The following is a 17497-nucleotide window of genomic DNA, read 5'->3' as shown; positions in this document are numbered from 1 at the left end:
TTCACATAACATTCGGCATCAGCTCATTGTCGGCCAATAATACTCCTGTGTCATAGCTTGATGGGCCAAAGAGCGCTTGCCAGAATGGGCACCACAGCTACCTTCATGTATTTCAGTTAGGAGTTCTTCGACTTTATCCGGATGAACGCATTCTAGGTATGGGCTGGAAAGGGATTTTTTGTAAAGCTTTCATTGCGGATCCAAGTAGTATCATAGCGCCTTGTTTTGTAGCTTATGTGCTTCTTTCTTATCCTACGGGAGCTGTTCGGAAGATAGGAATGCAGCAATGGAGTCCATCCAACTCGGACTTGACTCTATGACATTGATCTGGACTTCTTTTGAAGGACCAATCCTCGGCTTAGGGATGAAACTCACTTCAATTGTTCGTTTAACCTCTGAGTTAATGGTAGAGGCTAGGCAAACCAGGGCGTCTGCATGTGTGTTTTGATCACGGGTTATTTGGTTCAATTCATGATGATCAAATTTTGCTAGCAAGGAATTTGCCGTTTTCATGTAAGTGGCCATACGGTCGTTTTTGGCTGCGTACTCCCCCTTTAGTTGATTGATCACAAGTTTTGAATCACAAAATATAAGTAAACGCCGAGCACCCAGGAGATGTGCATTCCGCAAGTCGGTTAGCAGGGCTTCGTATTCGGCCTCATTGTTCGATGCGTCGAAGCCGAGCTTGACAGCCTGCTCAATTATTGCTCTGTCGGGAGCCATGATCACTACTCCGGCTCCGCTGTCGCATTGATTGGACGATCCATCACAGTACAACCGCCAAATGTCCCCAACATAAATTCTCCAGTTCGGCTTAGGTTGAATTTGATCAGACTTCAAGTCGGCAAGACCCCCAGTGAATTCGGCCACAAAGTCGGCAAGCACTTGCCCCTTGATTGAGGTTCTAGGCAGGAATAGAATATCGTACTGGCCGAGTTCAAGAGCCCACTTTGAAATGCGCCCTGAGGCTTCTGCACTGCGGAGTACTGCCCGGAGGGGGTAGTCCGTTAGTACCTCGATGGATGCCCCTGAAAGTAATGCATCAGTTTTCTTGCTGCCATGATGAAGGCTAGGATGAGTTTTTCCAACGGAAGGTAACGTGTTTCGGCGTCAACCATTGCCTTGCTCACATAATACACTGGCCGTTGCTCCCCAAGCTCTTCCTTTAACAGTACGGCGCTGACGGCCCGGTCGGAGACTGCCAGATATAAAATGAGCGGGTCACCTGCCGAAGGTGTTGTCAAGAGTGAAACTGATTGGAGGTAGGTCTTTAGACCGTTGAAAGCGGCTTCGCACTTAGAGGTCCATTCAAAAGCCACCCTGCCGTAGGGTATGAAAGAATTGTTGGCAGCGATCTGTGGAATGACTGATGAATTTGTTGAGTGCGGCGGCCATCCCCATGAACTTTTGAACCTCCTTTACCGATCGAGGGGAGTCAAGTTCCAAGATTGCTGTGATTTGCCTCGGGTTGACTTCGATTCCTCGGTGGTTGACAATATAGCCAAGGAATTTGCCGGATCCAATCCCGAATGCACACTTGGAAGCGTTCAGCTTCATTTTGTACTTTCGTAAAATGCCGAATGTCTTCTCTAGATCGGCTAGATGTGTTTGCTCTTCCTTGGACTTGATCACCATATCGTCAATGTACACTTCCATAGTACGGCCAAGTTGCTCCTTGAACATGGCGGTGACTAGTCTTTGGTAAGTTGCCCCTGCATTCTTCAGCCCAAAAGACATAACCTTATAGCAATAGGTTCCTCTTGGGGTGAGGAATGCAGTTTTGTCTTGGTCCTCCGGATGCATAGCGATTTGATGATAGGTTCTGTAGGCATCGAGGAAGCTCATACGTAGATAACGTGCCGGGGCATCTACAAGTTGGTCTATTCGGGGGAGAGGAAAACAATCCTTGGGACAAGTTTTATTTAAGTCCGTGAAATCCACACAAACATGCCAAGTCCTATTTTTCTTCTTAACAACCACAGTGTTCGACAACCATGTAAGGTAGGTAACTTCCCGGATTGCCCTGACATCGAGCAATCGGTCAACTTCCTTAACAACGGCAGCAGTGTGTTCTGCGGTTGATCGCCGGCTTTTTCTGAATAATTGACTTGCATTTAGGGTCGACGTTTAAACGGTGCTGCGAAACAGACGGATCCACACCCGGCATCTCATATGGTGTCCACGCAAATACATCAAGGTTGCCGAGTAAGAAGGAAACTAGACGCTGCCTGTCGGCTTCATTCAGGGAGGCGCCGACCATGAAGAACTTGTCTGGATTTCCGTCAATTTCAACTCGATCCAGGGCTTCCGTGGCTTTTTCACTTGGGAGCCGCCCAACATCGTCAAGGCTCTCTCGATCTGGCACCTCAATAGAATTAACTTCCAACTCTTTTGGTGTCTTTGCAGCAAGGAGATAACATGCTTGTGCCGATTTCTGGGAGTCACGGATTTGCTCAATGCCGCGTTCTGTCGGGAAGCGGAGCAGTTGACGATAGGCGCTTGGCATGGCCTGCATGGTATGCAACCAAGTTCACCCCATGATGAAATTATACGGCGAAGGAGCTTGACGACCAAGAATTTCACATCCACTGTTCGGGAGCCCGCTCGAATTGGTAGTGTGATTTTGCCCAATGGATATTCTGGATTAGCGTTGAAGCCGAATAATGGATAAAGAGCCGGAGATAGGTCTGACTCGGCGAACTCGAGTTTGATGAAAGTCTTGTAATACATAACCTCCGAAGTACTCCCTTGGTCTATGAGAACGCGTTAAACAGTGAATCAGTTTACGCGTAATTCGATGACTAATGGATCAATGTGGGGGAGCGTCACGCCGATCAAATCAGAATCGTCGAAGGTAATATTCGGAGCTTCATGGGGCCGTTTGGCTGGTGTGATTTGTTTTTGGGGGCTTGGATGCGACTAAATTGCATGCACGGTTGGGGCTGTTGGCAGGCTGTATATCATATGGATGACACCGAGCGGAGGTGAATCCTGCCGTAGGGCAACTGTTTTGGTTGAGTTGTTCTTTTGGACGTGTTGCTGGAGCCGACCGTCTTGTACCAACTCCTCAAGGCGGTCTTTCAAAGCATAGCAACTGTCGGTATCATGATTGTGATCTTTGTGATATTCGCACCGCCTATCTCGTCTCCTTGTGTCGGGAGGTCCCACCATTTTTTATGGCCATTTGAAGAACGGAAGGTGTTGAACTTTAGCCATAACCACACTGATAGGCTTCGATAACTCCGTGTATTTCTTGTCGGCACGCCTTGCGCGCCTGCTATCCACTTGAAGCTGCTCATTAGCTCGGTGTAGACATTGGTCATTTGATCGGCGTGAATCCCGTCTTTTATCTCGCTTAGCCCGATTCCGTGATTCAGGGCTCCGTGGTGGTACAGCGTTTATCGGCTGCACGACTTCAGGCGGGGCAGACTTAGTGGCTTTATGTCTTTGACCCGAAGGGTATCATCTTCTACTTTGCAGTATTCCTTAACTTTTTTCATCAACGACCAGACTGTTTTTGGGGGCCGTCTGGTCAAAGAGCTGCGGAGGGCACTGTCTGGATGTAACCCCATCTTGAAGGCGGTAATGGCCATGGAGTCATTGCATGCATCATCTACTAGATTAAAACATTCCCAATACCGCGCCGAATATGCACGACGGGTTTCCCCCGGTTGAATTTGCATTGCCCACAGAGAATCAGCTTGCTTTGGCTGGACCTCATTAGTGATGAACCTTGCCCTGAAGGATTTTTGGAGTTGGTGGAAGCTCTTGATTGAAGCCGGCTCCAGTTTATAATACCACCTGACAGCCAGTGGTCCCAAACTGCTCGGAAATATTCGACACATGAGGGCCTCGTCGTTTGCATGGAGCGTCATGGCTTGCTTGTAATGGCGAATGTGATCGGTGGGGTCTGATTTACCATCATACAAGGTGAATGATGGTGCTTCGAACTTTTTGGGTAGCACTGCCCTTGCAATCCACCGTACAAAGGGGTCATGCTGATCCTCTTCATCTGAATCATTTCTTCTTCGCTTCTTCCGTGCACGCGGACTTCCCTCAGAAGAACTAGAGATGTTGACTCGTCCCTTCTTTGTAGATTCTGGGGATGATGAGTCAGAGCCACTGCCACTATCATGTCTCCGAATTTGAGATCGTCAACCATCCCTTCTCAGAGGTCGTCTCGGGTCTTGGTGTGCGGCTTGTTGGGATTTTGCCACTTCCAAGGCCAAATCTTGTCGAAGGCACTCATTCTCGGCCATCATGTTTTCCAACCGCTATTCGTTTTGCTTCGCTTGCTCCATAATCGCTTGCATCGTCTCTTATGCTGATGTTGAGGGTGAATCGAAGTTCAAGACCTTTCTTTCGGTAATATTCTCTGGCCCAAGCATGTTGCTTGGAGTGGTTTTGTCTTGTGGCATAGGGTCGCCAGCGACTACCGGAGAATCTTCCGTCACGCCCGCCATGGATGTGCTTGAGTATTCCCACAAACAGCCCCAATTGTGGGGGAGTGGTTCTGGAAATACTCTTTGGATCCAACGGGGCACTCGAGATCCTCAGCTAGTAACCTGAAAAAGAATGAACACTCCGATCGAGAGTGCCGGAATTAGCACTCCGACAGATAAGTCATTATATACTCTCTTGATTGCTTGTATCTTAAGTTAAGCATACTAGTTCTCACATACCTCTTTTGTGGCTGTTCTTCCTGTATTTATACTTGCCCCCTGGGCCTTAGGGTCTGGCCCACTTTTAATCCACCCTGTGAATGCTCACTCGGCTTTTTCCGTTATAAATCAATTCTCGCTTAGCTTCCCACTTAACTGGTTCAGGGGCCGATTAGGGCATTCGTCTTCCGAAAGATGCAAGGTGGGGCCGAATAGGGATGTTCATTCAATAAGCTTCCAAGTATGTACACGGCCCCCTCTGCAGTCCTCGAAACTCGGCTCCCACAATCGGTATTTTGGTTAATACTGGTACAATCTATATTTCAATTAATCAAATATTTAATTCATATATTTGTTCATTACATATTTTCTAGATAGGGGGTTTCTAGTGGCCTTTACAAGGCTTGGATGACGCATATAGGCTAATCTAGATATATTATTAACGAAATCTCCAATTAACTAGAGGCTTAGGAGTGCTAACAACTCTCTTCGGAACAATAAAAAATATTTGAGCACCTGACCACACTACTACATTATTCTAGAAATTTTCTAATTATCCCCAACACCCCCGTAATTTAAATTTTCTTGTTTATTCAGAATCTTGAAAACATGTTCATTAACTTCACAAACTCCAATTTCATTTTTTTTATGGTACTTGATGAAGTGTTTAAGATTCTCTAGGCCATCCAAAAGTTGTCTCGCTTCATATCTTGTAAAACTCCATATTTTCTTGGAAAATAATTTCCACCGTGCATGTTTTTGACTTTATTTGAGTTTGCACATTTCATGAGTTTTTCCTTCTATTCTCATCACATGGCAGTGACACTTCATATGTGAAGAATGCCATTCCACAAGTTTTCATATTCTTAGTTTCCACTGATGTCACCGAACTTGAAACATCATGCTTTGACGATTTTGGACTTAAACTTGCAAGGTTTTATTAAATCCTTCTTGGTTATTCAATTGGTACGACAAGAGGGTAAAGTCTTACCTGCTGCCATTTTTATTTTTGCCATTGTTGCGTTCTTCTTTTTGCTAATGATAACAAATTCATCATTATCAAAAATCACCAAGTAACCTTTTTGCAATAACTATCCAACATTAAGCAAAATTTGGGTTAGTCTAAGAACATACAGAATATCATGAATGAACTTCTTACCTTCTCTTCCATGAACAACAATAATTCCCCTAACATCTTTTATTTTTCCATTTTCATGCTTCACTTGTGAGTGAAAATTATCATTGAGATGCACAACAAATTTCTGGTTTCCCGTCGTATGATTACTACACCACTATCTAAATGCCATGCATTATTTTTGTTTTTGTGAGGCAAATTGTCACACATAAAACCAACTTGCTTCTCCTTCTCCTTCTCTTTCAGCCTTCTTTTTTGAAAAAATTGCTTGGTCATTGTTCTTCTGAATTGGCAATTCTTCTTAATATGTCCAAATTTCTTACTATTATGTCATTGCGGCTTTCCAAGGGACCAACAATCAGATGTATCATGATTTGATTTTTTGCTTACTTTGCATGAAAAAGTAGAGTTTTCAAATTGATACCTTTTGGAAAATTTCTTTCTTGTCCTTTTGGGTTCATGTGTGGCTCTCCAATACTTGAATTTCTTTTTTCAATGCGATTTTTGTCATACCTTAACTTCCTTTGTTCATGTGCAAGCTATGCAGCATGGACACGCCAAAATGGAAGTCGTGGCGGTGTCGGATACGGGGACACGCCAAGGATACGTACGGGACACGGCATCTGGCGTTGTTGGCACATAAATTTCAACTAAATTTATGACGCGTATAGAGCCTATGATACGAAGGTTGTAGATAATCACTTCCTAAAAAGATCAATATGATCCGTTGAAGTGCATAAATAAAACGACATTGTATCTCAACGACGTTATTCAAGATGCTCAAGTGACACGTGGAGTGTACGAAAGATGACACCTGTAGAGCCTACAACAAGGACACTACACAGGATGAAACCCCAAGGATTAATTCGATTAATCAGATATACGATTCAAAATTCAAATGGCGCTATCATTCAATTTGAAATTCAAATTGAGGGTGAGGCATTCTTATCACCTGGATGGCCCTCTATAAATATGAGGACCATCACACAAGACCGAGGATCAGAAATCAGAAGTGTGAATATCAGAGAGAGAGAGAAAGAAAGAAATCAAAAGCTAAAGAAGTCGTTACAAGAAAGAAGAAAAGAAGCCTAAAAAACTCAAGAACCTACACTACAAACACAGAATGACGATGAATAGGTAAAGGGTTCCAAACCCAATAATTGTACTTTGTTTTCAAGGGTTTAAAACCCATAAAAGTTTCAATAAAATAATTATTTTTCTTAAATTGTCTTTTGTTATTTATTTTGTTCTTCATTAATCGGAGGTTTCATTTATATAAAATGTGTAATTAACGATCTGGAATACAGATTGGAAATAGGAACCTGCTATTCAAATAATCAACACTGTTTAGTTCAAAAACTAAACAGTGGATATTTGTAACATAAAATTTTGAAATGTGTTGAAACATTTCATGTTTCAAAATTTGTGTCTACAAATTTTGGCACGCCCAGTGGGACTTATTTCTCCTCCCATCTTTTGAAGAACAGAATATATATTTATATACATAGTTGAAACTGACGTATTCTTTTGTTATAGGAATGCTGAAGCACCTGTCAAGAGACAAACTTACACTCTAGTGGTTCTGAAATCACCAAGGGTGGAGATGGCACCCATCACCCAAGGGGCTCCAGAGCGAATGCTCTTAGTTGTCCCAAAGGTAGAACCAGCGAAATCCTGGAAAGATGCACTTCTTTCCCCTATCGCCCAAGGCGCTCTGGAGCGAAAGCTCTTGGCTGTCCCGAAGGTAACTGGTGTGACGAAGAAAGTCACACTTCTCTAGAAAGTTGAAAGTTTGAGAAAGAATATTGAAGATTATGTGAAAGCGTCGAAGTAGTATGCAACTGTGAGGGCTACAGCCTGAACGAAGAGCTTTCTAATGCAGGCAAAAGATTTTAATCAGGTTACAACTATGGCCTTTGTTGCAGCTTCAACGAGCGCCACAAAAATTGTTGCGGCCCAGCTATTCACAAGGGTAGAAGACTTCATTAAAGTGGCAGTCTGCCCAGAAGAAAGGCTCTGTTGAAAACATTGCCATCATTAGGGCCATTGGGAGGAGGGTAATGACCCAAACTCCTGTTGATGGAAAAAAGGCCCCTGTTGTTGAAAAAATAGTTGTGCCCTACTAACCGACAGTTCTGTTTAGAGTACAAAATCGGTCAAACCAAATCTCAGTCAACTCTCAGGAGCCAAAGGAACACTCGTTGGCTCGATAGGGTTTGAATAAGGAACACCCGTTGGCCCGATAGGGTTCGAATAAAGAACACCCGTTGGCCTGACAAGGTTCGAATAAGGAACACCTGTTGGCCTAACAGGATTTGAATCAACATCAATTGGTCCGCTCTAAAAATGTAGGGACTGTTTTGAAAATTCATGAGGAATTTGCAAAAATGTAAATGGTTCCTTCTATGCCCCTAGGGGCTTGACTTGATATGTCATCAGGTCTAGTTTCGAAAAGACAAAGGCGAAGAAGAAACAAGGCCTTAAAGAAACTGGAACCAAGAACAGTGGCAACAAATGTGATAGAAGCTATTGAAAGGGCTCTCTCGAAAGATAAACGCCAAAAACAAATTGGAAGTCCTGTCTTTGTTGGAAAGTCAAAAGTGGAGGAGGGTAAGCAACCCTTGGCAAATATTTCTACTTTGATTAAACTATCTATGGAGGGAATAAGAAAAAGGCTTGTAACAAGGTCCATAACCCGTGAGGCTCAAAACGAAGCATCGCCGTTAGATGCTTCAAATATGAGTAATGTTGTGGGGGTTGATAATCCTTTGTACAAACAAGATGATTCTATCTCGTTTATTGGAAACAATGAATTGAGAGATATCAATAAAGTCGCAGTTATGATGACTGAGGTTGAGAAAGAAGGTGAAAATTCATAGGTCCAACAAGACCAAGGTCTCAAGGAAAAAGTGGTGGCCCTACAAGAACAACTTGAGATAAGAGAACAGGAAATGGCTGCTATGTTGGAGCAAATGCAACAGTTGCAGGCCCAAATGACAGGAACAGGAAGTGCACCCAAACAGATGGCATAACCTGTTGTGGGGACATCTGTAGGCATACAAAGCACACTAGCCCCAAGGGGCAATGGTCCTTGTTACTCTGATCTAACCAGTGGTGGTATGAATCCAATGCTCATGGCTATGATTGATGATATGGTGAGGAGACAAGTAAAGAAAGTCAAAGAAAAAGATGATGAGAACTTTCCAATAATTACAAAACCTTACCCAGCATGGGTAGATGCTGTTCTATTCCCTTCTGGTTTTTCCCAATCAGATTTCAAAATGTTTGATGGAATAGGAGATCCAAGACAACATGTGGCTCATTTTCTTTCAAGATGCGGGCCAATAGCCCAGAATGAGGCCCTGTGCTTGCAGTTATTTGTCAAATCACTTGAAAGTTCTGCATTTACTTGGCTTGGTATGCTAATCTTCTTGAGGGATCAATCCCAAATTGGGATTTCGTGGTGTAGGAGTTCCTTAAACAATTCTGTAACACACAAAGGCGAGTTGAAGTACCGGAACTAATTGAGACCAAGCAACGTGACAATGAGTCTGTTACAGATTTCCTTGCAAGATGGCAAGCTTTGACGTTTGCTTGTCCTCAAAAGTTTACGCAATTAGAGTTAATTTGGATGTGCCTTAACAACTTTCGGCATGAGCTCTCTACGGCTCTTATGGCTCAAATTTTTGAAGGATTCAACGATCTATGCACTAAAGCTCATGATATGGAGCTGCATCTAGCTAAACGAAGGAGGCCTAGGGCCGTTGAAAGGGTTGAGTCCTCGACTGCAGCTATAATTGAAACCAGAAAGAAGGGTCTTGTTGTAGTAGGGGCTAAAAAGCCCAAGGAATTTAAAAAGGTTACTATGAAAGAGAGGTTGGAGAAGAAATACTCTTTCACGGATGATCTGGTCGAAGACCTATTTGAAGACCTGTTGGAGCAAAAGTTGATTGCTCTCCCTGAGGTGAAAAGACCACATGAGGTAGGAAAGACCAAAGATCCAAAGTATTGCCCCTACCATCATTTGATTAGCCATCCGATAAAAGAGTGCTTTGTTCTGAAAGATAAGATTCAGGAACTTTTGGACTCTAAGATTATCGAGCTCTCTTCTCAAGAGAAAGCACCTGCTAACCCACTTAGAAAATATGAGGAAGAAGAACTCCGAAAATATGAGGAAGAAGGAATATATTTCTGTTATATTCAAAACTTCTTATCTTACAAGACCAAATGACACTCCTTATATAGGAGATATTACAAACATCATTATAACCCATTATATGCCACTTACATATTATATATTACCATTATCTACCACTATCATATTCTATACATGCCACCAACACCACTATCATATTATATACATGCCACCAACACCACTATCATATGCCACTATTTTATTATATACATTAACACAAATTTCCAGCACTCCCCCTCAAGTTGGTTTGAAGATATCTTCCATAGCCAGCTTGCTAGTCAGCTTATCAAATTGCTTCTTGTGTAGTCCCTTCGTTAGCACATCAGCTAATTGTTCACCTGTTGGAAGGCAAGGTTGTTAAAATCGGGATCCTACGTTGGATCGTTGGAGGTGTTGATAGGATCGGATCGTAGAATCGGATCGAGGATCGTAAGATCCTACCGAAAAGGACAAATTACATAATAATTTAATTTAAATAAATATTTCTTATAAAGTATACACGAAATGAGCCTATATTCTATTAAAAAAAAGTGAAGATATTATGAAAAATATAATACTCTATGTAAAATGTACATGTAATATTATACAATAGAAGACTCGATGGCAAAAGTATTGTATTTCATCAAAAAAGAAGGTGAAGAAGAAGAAAAATTCTATAACAAAATACTTTACAATCTACAATAATGCATAAAAAGTGAAGAAAAAATATTTAACAAAGTTGGATATGAAAATATATTAAAATTCAAAAGAATAACTTAACCGAATGATAAGGTTTGTCGTTAACATCCCTGGTGGAGCGGATTCAAGTTACAAAAATAATCTCTCCAAATTTTTTTTTTAAATTACCGCAATATTTGAATGTTTGTTTTCTAGTTTGTTTTTCTTAGTCTATTTGATTCAATACTACTTAATTTTTATTATTTATTTTGACCACATAAATTGGTATTTAGACAACAAACATAAAATTTACAATAAAATATGTCATACAATACAAAATAAGGCTTGTAAATTGGATCGGGATTCTACGATCCTATAAGATCCCACTACCAGGATCGAAAGATCCTACCTATAAGGAGTTTTTTCCACGATCCGGATCGATTGTACTTAAATAGATCGTAAGATCGTAGGATCGTAAGATCCGGATCGGGATTCTGATAACTATGTTGGAAGGTAGGTCATACAGATTATGCCAGCATTGATTTTCTCCTTGATGAAATGTTTATCCACTTCTATATGTTTTGTGCGATCATGTAGAACTGGATTATGAGCTATAGATATAGCTGCTTTGTTGTCACAATAGACCTTCATAGGTGTCGGGTGAGAAAGCTTTAATTCTTCAAGAATTCTTTTAATCCACATTACTTCACAGATTCCATGGGCAACAGCTCTGAACTCTGCTTCTGCACTACTTCTAGCTACCACATTCTGTTTTTTACTCCGCCATGTAACTAGGTTCCCACCTACAAAGGAGCAGTATCCGGATGTTGATCTCCTGTCTGTAACACTTCCTGTCCAGTCTGCATCTGTGTATACTTCAACTTGAAGATGTCCATGTTTCTTGAACAGTAAGCCTCTTCCTGGAGTTCCTTTCAAATATCTTAAGATCTTATAAACGGCCTCAAAGTGCTCTGCCCCTGGTGAGTGCATGAACTGACTTACCATGCTGACTGCAAAGGCAATATCAGGCCGCGTATGAGACAAGTAAATCAATTTCCTTACAAGTCGCTGATATTGTTCCCTCTCTTTGACTTCTTCAGCCTTAGCAGCTTGTAACTTCAAGTTAGGCTCGATCGGAGTCTCCACCATCTTACAACCAAGCATACCTGTTTCTCCAAGGAGATCAAGAACATATTTTCTCTGATTAACGAATATACCTTCCTTGGATCTTGCAAATTCCATTCCGAGGAAATACTTGAGGGCTCCCAGATCCTTAGTGTGAAATTCTTTTGCGAGTTTCTCTTTGAGGGCTGCTAACACTGCTTCATCATTACCAGTTAAAATGATGTCATCAACATAAACAATCAAAATTGCAATTTTAATGTTTTTTGAATGTTTATAAAATATTGTGTGATCTGCTTGACTCTGCGAGAAGCCACAACTGATAACTGCCTTTCCAAAGCGTTCAAACCACGCTCTTGGTGATTGTTTGAGTCCGTATAATGACTTGTTCAATCGGCATACTCTGTCGCTTCCAAGTCTCTGCTCAAATCCCGGCGGTAGGCTCATGAACACCTCTTCTTCAAGATCACCATTGAGAAATGCATTTTTAATGTCAAGTTGATGTAGAGGCCAATCTGAATTTACTGCTAGAGATAACAGTACTTGGATGGAATTTATTTTAGCAACAGGAGCAAACGTCTCCTGATAGTCGATCCCATAAGTTTGAGTGAAGCCTTTAGCCACCAGTGTCGCCTTGTATCTCTCAACGCTTCCATCTGCGTTACATTTTATCGTAAACACCCATTTACACCCAACTGTTTTCTTGTCTTTGGGTAGATCAACTATCTCCCAAGTACCACTTCTCCTTAAAGCATTCATCTCCTCCATGACTGCTAATTTCCAATTCGGATCATCCAATGCTTCCTGTATATTCCTTGGAACAAACAAGTGTGAAATCCTAGATGTGAAAGCTCTATGGGTTTTAGACAGTCTTTGATAGGAGAGGTAATTTGCAATAGGATGTTTAATGCAATTTCGGACACCTTTCCTAATTGCTATAGGAACATCAAGGTCGGAAATAGAAGGAATAGGATTACCTAAAATTTCGATGCCAGAACTCGGGTGGACATTCGGGTCATTAGGATGGACATTCGGGTCATTATTCCTCAGATGAAATCGCTTCCTAGTATAAACCTGAAGCTCAGGATTTACATCATTTTGTAGTACTTCTCCCCCTAAACAAGAATCTTTTTGACTAGGCACCATAGAACTTGGTTCTCCTAAGTGATCATTATCAGACAGATGTGGTGTTTGTGTAGGATAAATGACATTGGGGAGCGGGATAGAAATATCTCAAAAACGGTCTTCTACTCCACTTGTCTCCCCCTGAAGAGAAGTGTTGGGGAAATAGGATTTTGTTTCCACAAATGACACATCCATACTCACATGAAATTTCTTGGTTTGAGGATCGAAACACTTATACCCCTTTTTGTTTGAGGAATAACCCAAAAAAACACATTTTATAGCACGGGGGTCAAGTTTTGAACGAAATTGACTGGGAACATGAACATAGGCAGTACATTCAAAAACTTTGGCAGGTAAATCAGAAAACAACCTCGTGTCAGGAAAAAAAGTTTTGAGACAATCAAAAGGTGTTTTGTATGTTAACACCTTTGTAGGTATCCTGTTTATCAAATAAGAGGCTGTTAAAATTGCTTCACCCCATAAATATTTAGGAACATGCATGTAAAACATTATAGCACGTGCTACTTCAAGTAGATGTTTATTTTTTCGTTTTGCAATGCCATTTTGTTGAGGGGTATCCCGACATGTAGATTGATGAAAAATCCCATTTTTTTCCAAAAACTCACCCAACTGCTCATTGAAATATTCTGTTCCATTATCAGAATGTAAAATACCAATTTTGGTTTGAAATTGGTTTTCAATCATATTGTAAAAATTTGTGAATAAATTTTTCACGTCAGATTTTTTATTCATCAAATAAATCCAACATAAGCGGGTATGGTCATCAATAAATGTAACAAACCATCTTTTACCAGAAAGAGTAGTGATTTTAGAAGGGCCCCAAACATCACTATGAGTTAAATAAAAAGGTTTGGAAGCCTGGTAAGGTTTTGGCAAATAAGTAGAGCGATGAAATTTTGCAAAAATGCAACTTTCACAATGAAAAGAAGAACAATTAATCCCTTGAAATAATTCTGGAAATAAATGTTTCAGATAAAGAAAACTAGGATGTCCTAGCCTATAGTGCCATAGCATTATTTTTTCTCGAACAGAGATTGAACTAGTACTATTAAAGCTCTGAGCTTTTTTATTACTAACAGGTACTTCATCAAAGTAGTAAAGACCTTCAAGCATCCTAGCACGCCCAATCATCATCCCTGAGTTCTGGTCCTGAAATTCACAATGGGATTCAAAAAATGTAACACGACAATTAGAATCCTTAGATAGTTTACTGACAGACAAAAGGTTACAGGCTAAGTTGGGGACGTGAAGAACAGCATTGAGATTAATTTTCTCAGTTAGTTTAATAAATCCTTTCCCTGCAATAGGTGAAAAACTACCATCGGCTATTCTGATTTTGTCATGACCAGAACAAGGGAAATAGGTACTAAATAAATGGGAAAAACTAGTCATGTGATCGGAGGCACCGGAATCTATGATCCACGGAGAGAAGTTTAGGCAAGAGAAGGCTTTAGGATTTCTACCTGTTTGTGCCAACAAAACACTAGGAGTACCGGATGAGGAGTTGGATTTTATCAGCTTTAAGAGTTGATCAATCTGCTCTTTGTTGAAGGGACCTGAATCGGTTTCATTAGCGGTAGGAAAGCCACGATTCTTCTCTCCTTGTTTGCTGCTTTTCCAGTTGACAGGTTTGCCATGGATCTTCCAACACGTTTCGCGTGTATGGCGAGGCTTGTTGCAAAAATCACACCAGACCCGTGGCTTATCATCAAACCTGCGCTGGTAATTTGCAGCCTTGTTGGCCGCAGCATCGTTAATTAAAGCAGAAATTTGAATTGATTCACCAGTACCTTTTTTCTTAAGCATGACGCTCCTTCGGCTCTCTTCCCTTCTGACTTCGGCAAATACTTCCCCAATGGATGGTAGAGGAGGTCTGCCAATAATTCTTCCTCGCACTTCATCGAACTCAATGTTGAGGCCGGCAAGAAACTTTTAAATACGGCTGTCTTCCACAGTTTTCTTGTGGTGGTTGCAGTCGTCAACCGATTTCCATTCGTATGTGTTGAAGATGTCAAGATCCTGCCACAACCTTTTCAACGAATTGAAATATTTGGTGACGGAATCATCTCCTTGACGAATTTCTCCCAACTTCAAAGTTAATTCGAAAACTTGAGATTGATTTCCTAGGTCAGAATACATCTGACTAACATTATCCCACAATTCTTGTGCAGTAGTATAGCACATGTAATTAGAGCTTATATCCTCCTCCATGGAATTGACCAACCATGTCATAACCATGGAGTTTTTAGCGTCCCAACTGTCGAACAGCGGATCATTAACAGCAGGAGCCTTCTTGTCACCAGTGATGTAACCAATCTTTCCTTGCCCACGGATATACATCCGGACAGATTGTGACCAGCGGAGAAAATTATCACCATTTAGGCGGATGGTGGTGATTTGGACAGAGTGAGAGTTGGGCGTTTTCACCTGAATGACAGCGGCAGGGGTTGAAGTGGTTTCGGACGTGACTTCCGACATGGCTATGACGGTTTTAGGGCTGCTGTGTTTTTTGTTGCTCTGATACCAACTTAGAAAATATGAGGAAGAAGAACTCCGAAAATATGAGGAAGAAGGAATATATTTCTGTTATATTCAAAACTTCTTATCTTACAAGACCAAATGACACTCCTTATATAGGAGATATTACAAACATCATTATAACCCATTATATGCCACTTACATATTATATATTACCACTATCTACCACTATCATATTCTATACATGCCACCAACACCACTATCATATTATATACATGCCACCAACACCACTATCATATTATATACATGCCACCAACACCACTATCATATGCCACTATCTTATTATATACATTAACACAAATTTCCAGCAAACCCAATCACTATCGACAATGATAATGAAGGTGAATGGGTTGTTTATCAGTCAAAAAGCATGAAGAAAAAATAAAATGCCACAGTGAAAGCTAGAAATGTGGTTGCTTCAACAACACAAGGGCCAAAAGTTTCCAAAAAGCAAAAACCAAAAGTTTTCAGGAAACAGAAAAAAGCCAAAGTAAGTAAGAGAAAAGGAAAGAAGAACCCAAAGAAGGAAAAAGGGGAGAAATTGGTCCCTGATGAGCAGTTAGAGTAATGTCCCCTTGTCCCAGTCACATTGGTGGAATTTCTACCTGCAAAATTTCAATCTGTGGAGTTACAAACATACTTTGATAAAAGGAGGGAAGAAAAGTTTACTTTGGCCGCTTGCCTAACCATCATTGTTTTGAGTGATGATGAGGAAGATGAGGGTGAAGTTGGTTCAAAAGTTAGGGAAGGAGATTGCATTACATCTCCTATCTGTATACCTACTCTCCAGAGTATACACTAGCTTCTCCATAATACATACCAGAAGCCTTTTCTCCAGAGTATTCGCCAGTACCACCAATGTACTATCAAAGCACTCCAGGAGACACTGGGTGTGGTCCGATTCTGAGCTTGTGAAAAAGGCGAAAAAACGACTACACTTCAAGGATGATGAGGTGAATGGCAGGTGTAAGTCAGATGATGAAGTATGGAAGCATTCAAATAAACAAAGTCATCTCAAATTGAGGATCCTAATGAAGATTGGGAACTTGACTTTTCTCCTGATAGTTCACCATACACATCTCCAGCCAGGACATACGATGGAGAAAGTGTATCAAGTGACCACTTTGACTTTCCTTGTAATGTCATCACTGTGGATGTAAATTTTGAAGAGCGAGAAATACATATCATTCGCAATCCAGGTGATGATGAGAAAGCAAAAATTGAAGCTAGAAGGGAAGCAGAACATCAGGCAAAAGTAACAGTCTCTTTAAAAGATGAGGGTTTTGAAGCCCATCAAAATTTGATTATTGAAATAAATCAAATTTCTGAACACCCTTTCCCTAATTGGGTCGAATGGGTTCAGTTCCCACGAGGATATACAGTATCTCGTTTTCCCTTATATAATGGGACAAGTTGTCCAAGGCACCATTTGGTTCGTTTCCTTGCACAATGTAGAAACACAGTAAAAAGCCAGGCGATACTTCTACGGCAGTTCGTTCTTTCTTTGGAGGGGTGGGCAACAGGTTGGTACTTCAACCTGCTCTCTAATTCAATCCCAGATTGGGACACGATGGCTAATCGATTCTATAGGACATTTTATAAACCATAGCCAATAGAAATCGAGATGTCAGAACATTTGGAGGACGAGAGTACATCTTTTCAAACATATGATTTCATAGAAGGCACAATTGAGGAGAAGATTGAAACTGCCCTTGATCTTCGAGAGATGGGCACTTATCGCCCAAGGGATTTGTTTCCTTTATGGGTAGAGCAAACACCATTTCCCGAAGGATACGAACTTTCAAATTTTGTCCTATATGAACGGTATGGAGATTCTCAAAAACATATTAGGCGTTTTTTGAAACAGTGTGGGGAAACGGCTCAGAATCAAGCACTTTGCCTAAAACAATTCCCCCTTTCTTTGAAGGGGATTGCCTTTAACTGGTATTGCTCCATCGAAGGGGTTGTGGTGCCTAGTTGGGAGGCCATGAAGAACGGTTTTCTAGAATCCCAATGCTTTTATAAGCGTGACTCGCAGTACCT

General features: G+C 41.2%; 1 protein-coding gene across 6 annotated transcripts in view; it reads left to right on the top strand.

Moving 5' to 3' along the window:
• Nucleotides 1-17497, top strand: part of LOC114268469 (Acyl-CoA N-acyltransferases (NAT) superfamily protein) — a 47409-nt gene that overhangs the window by 13827 nt on the left and 16085 nt on the right. The window contains exon 2 of one of the 6 annotated variants that reach the window (XM_082922475.1): nt 6336-6879. The exons of 4 other annotated variants lie outside the window; for them this stretch is intronic. The gene's annotated coding sequence lies outside the window, so the exon portion shown is untranslated. Of the gene's footprint in view, nt 1-6335; nt 6880-17497 lie in introns of those variants that run through there. One more of the 6 variants, XM_082922476.1, reaches the window with a different exon arrangement.

The sequence above is a fragment of the Camellia sinensis genome, chromosome 3 (genome assembly GCF_055761805.1).
Source record: "Camellia sinensis isolate YWXY chromosome 3, ASM5576180v1, whole genome shotgun sequence".
In the NCBI taxonomy this organism is placed as follows: Eukaryota; Viridiplantae; Streptophyta; class Magnoliopsida; order Ericales; family Theaceae; genus Camellia; species Camellia sinensis.
The sequence above is the reverse complement of the archived record's forward strand: the minus strand, read 5'-3'. Positions and strand labels throughout refer to the sequence as shown.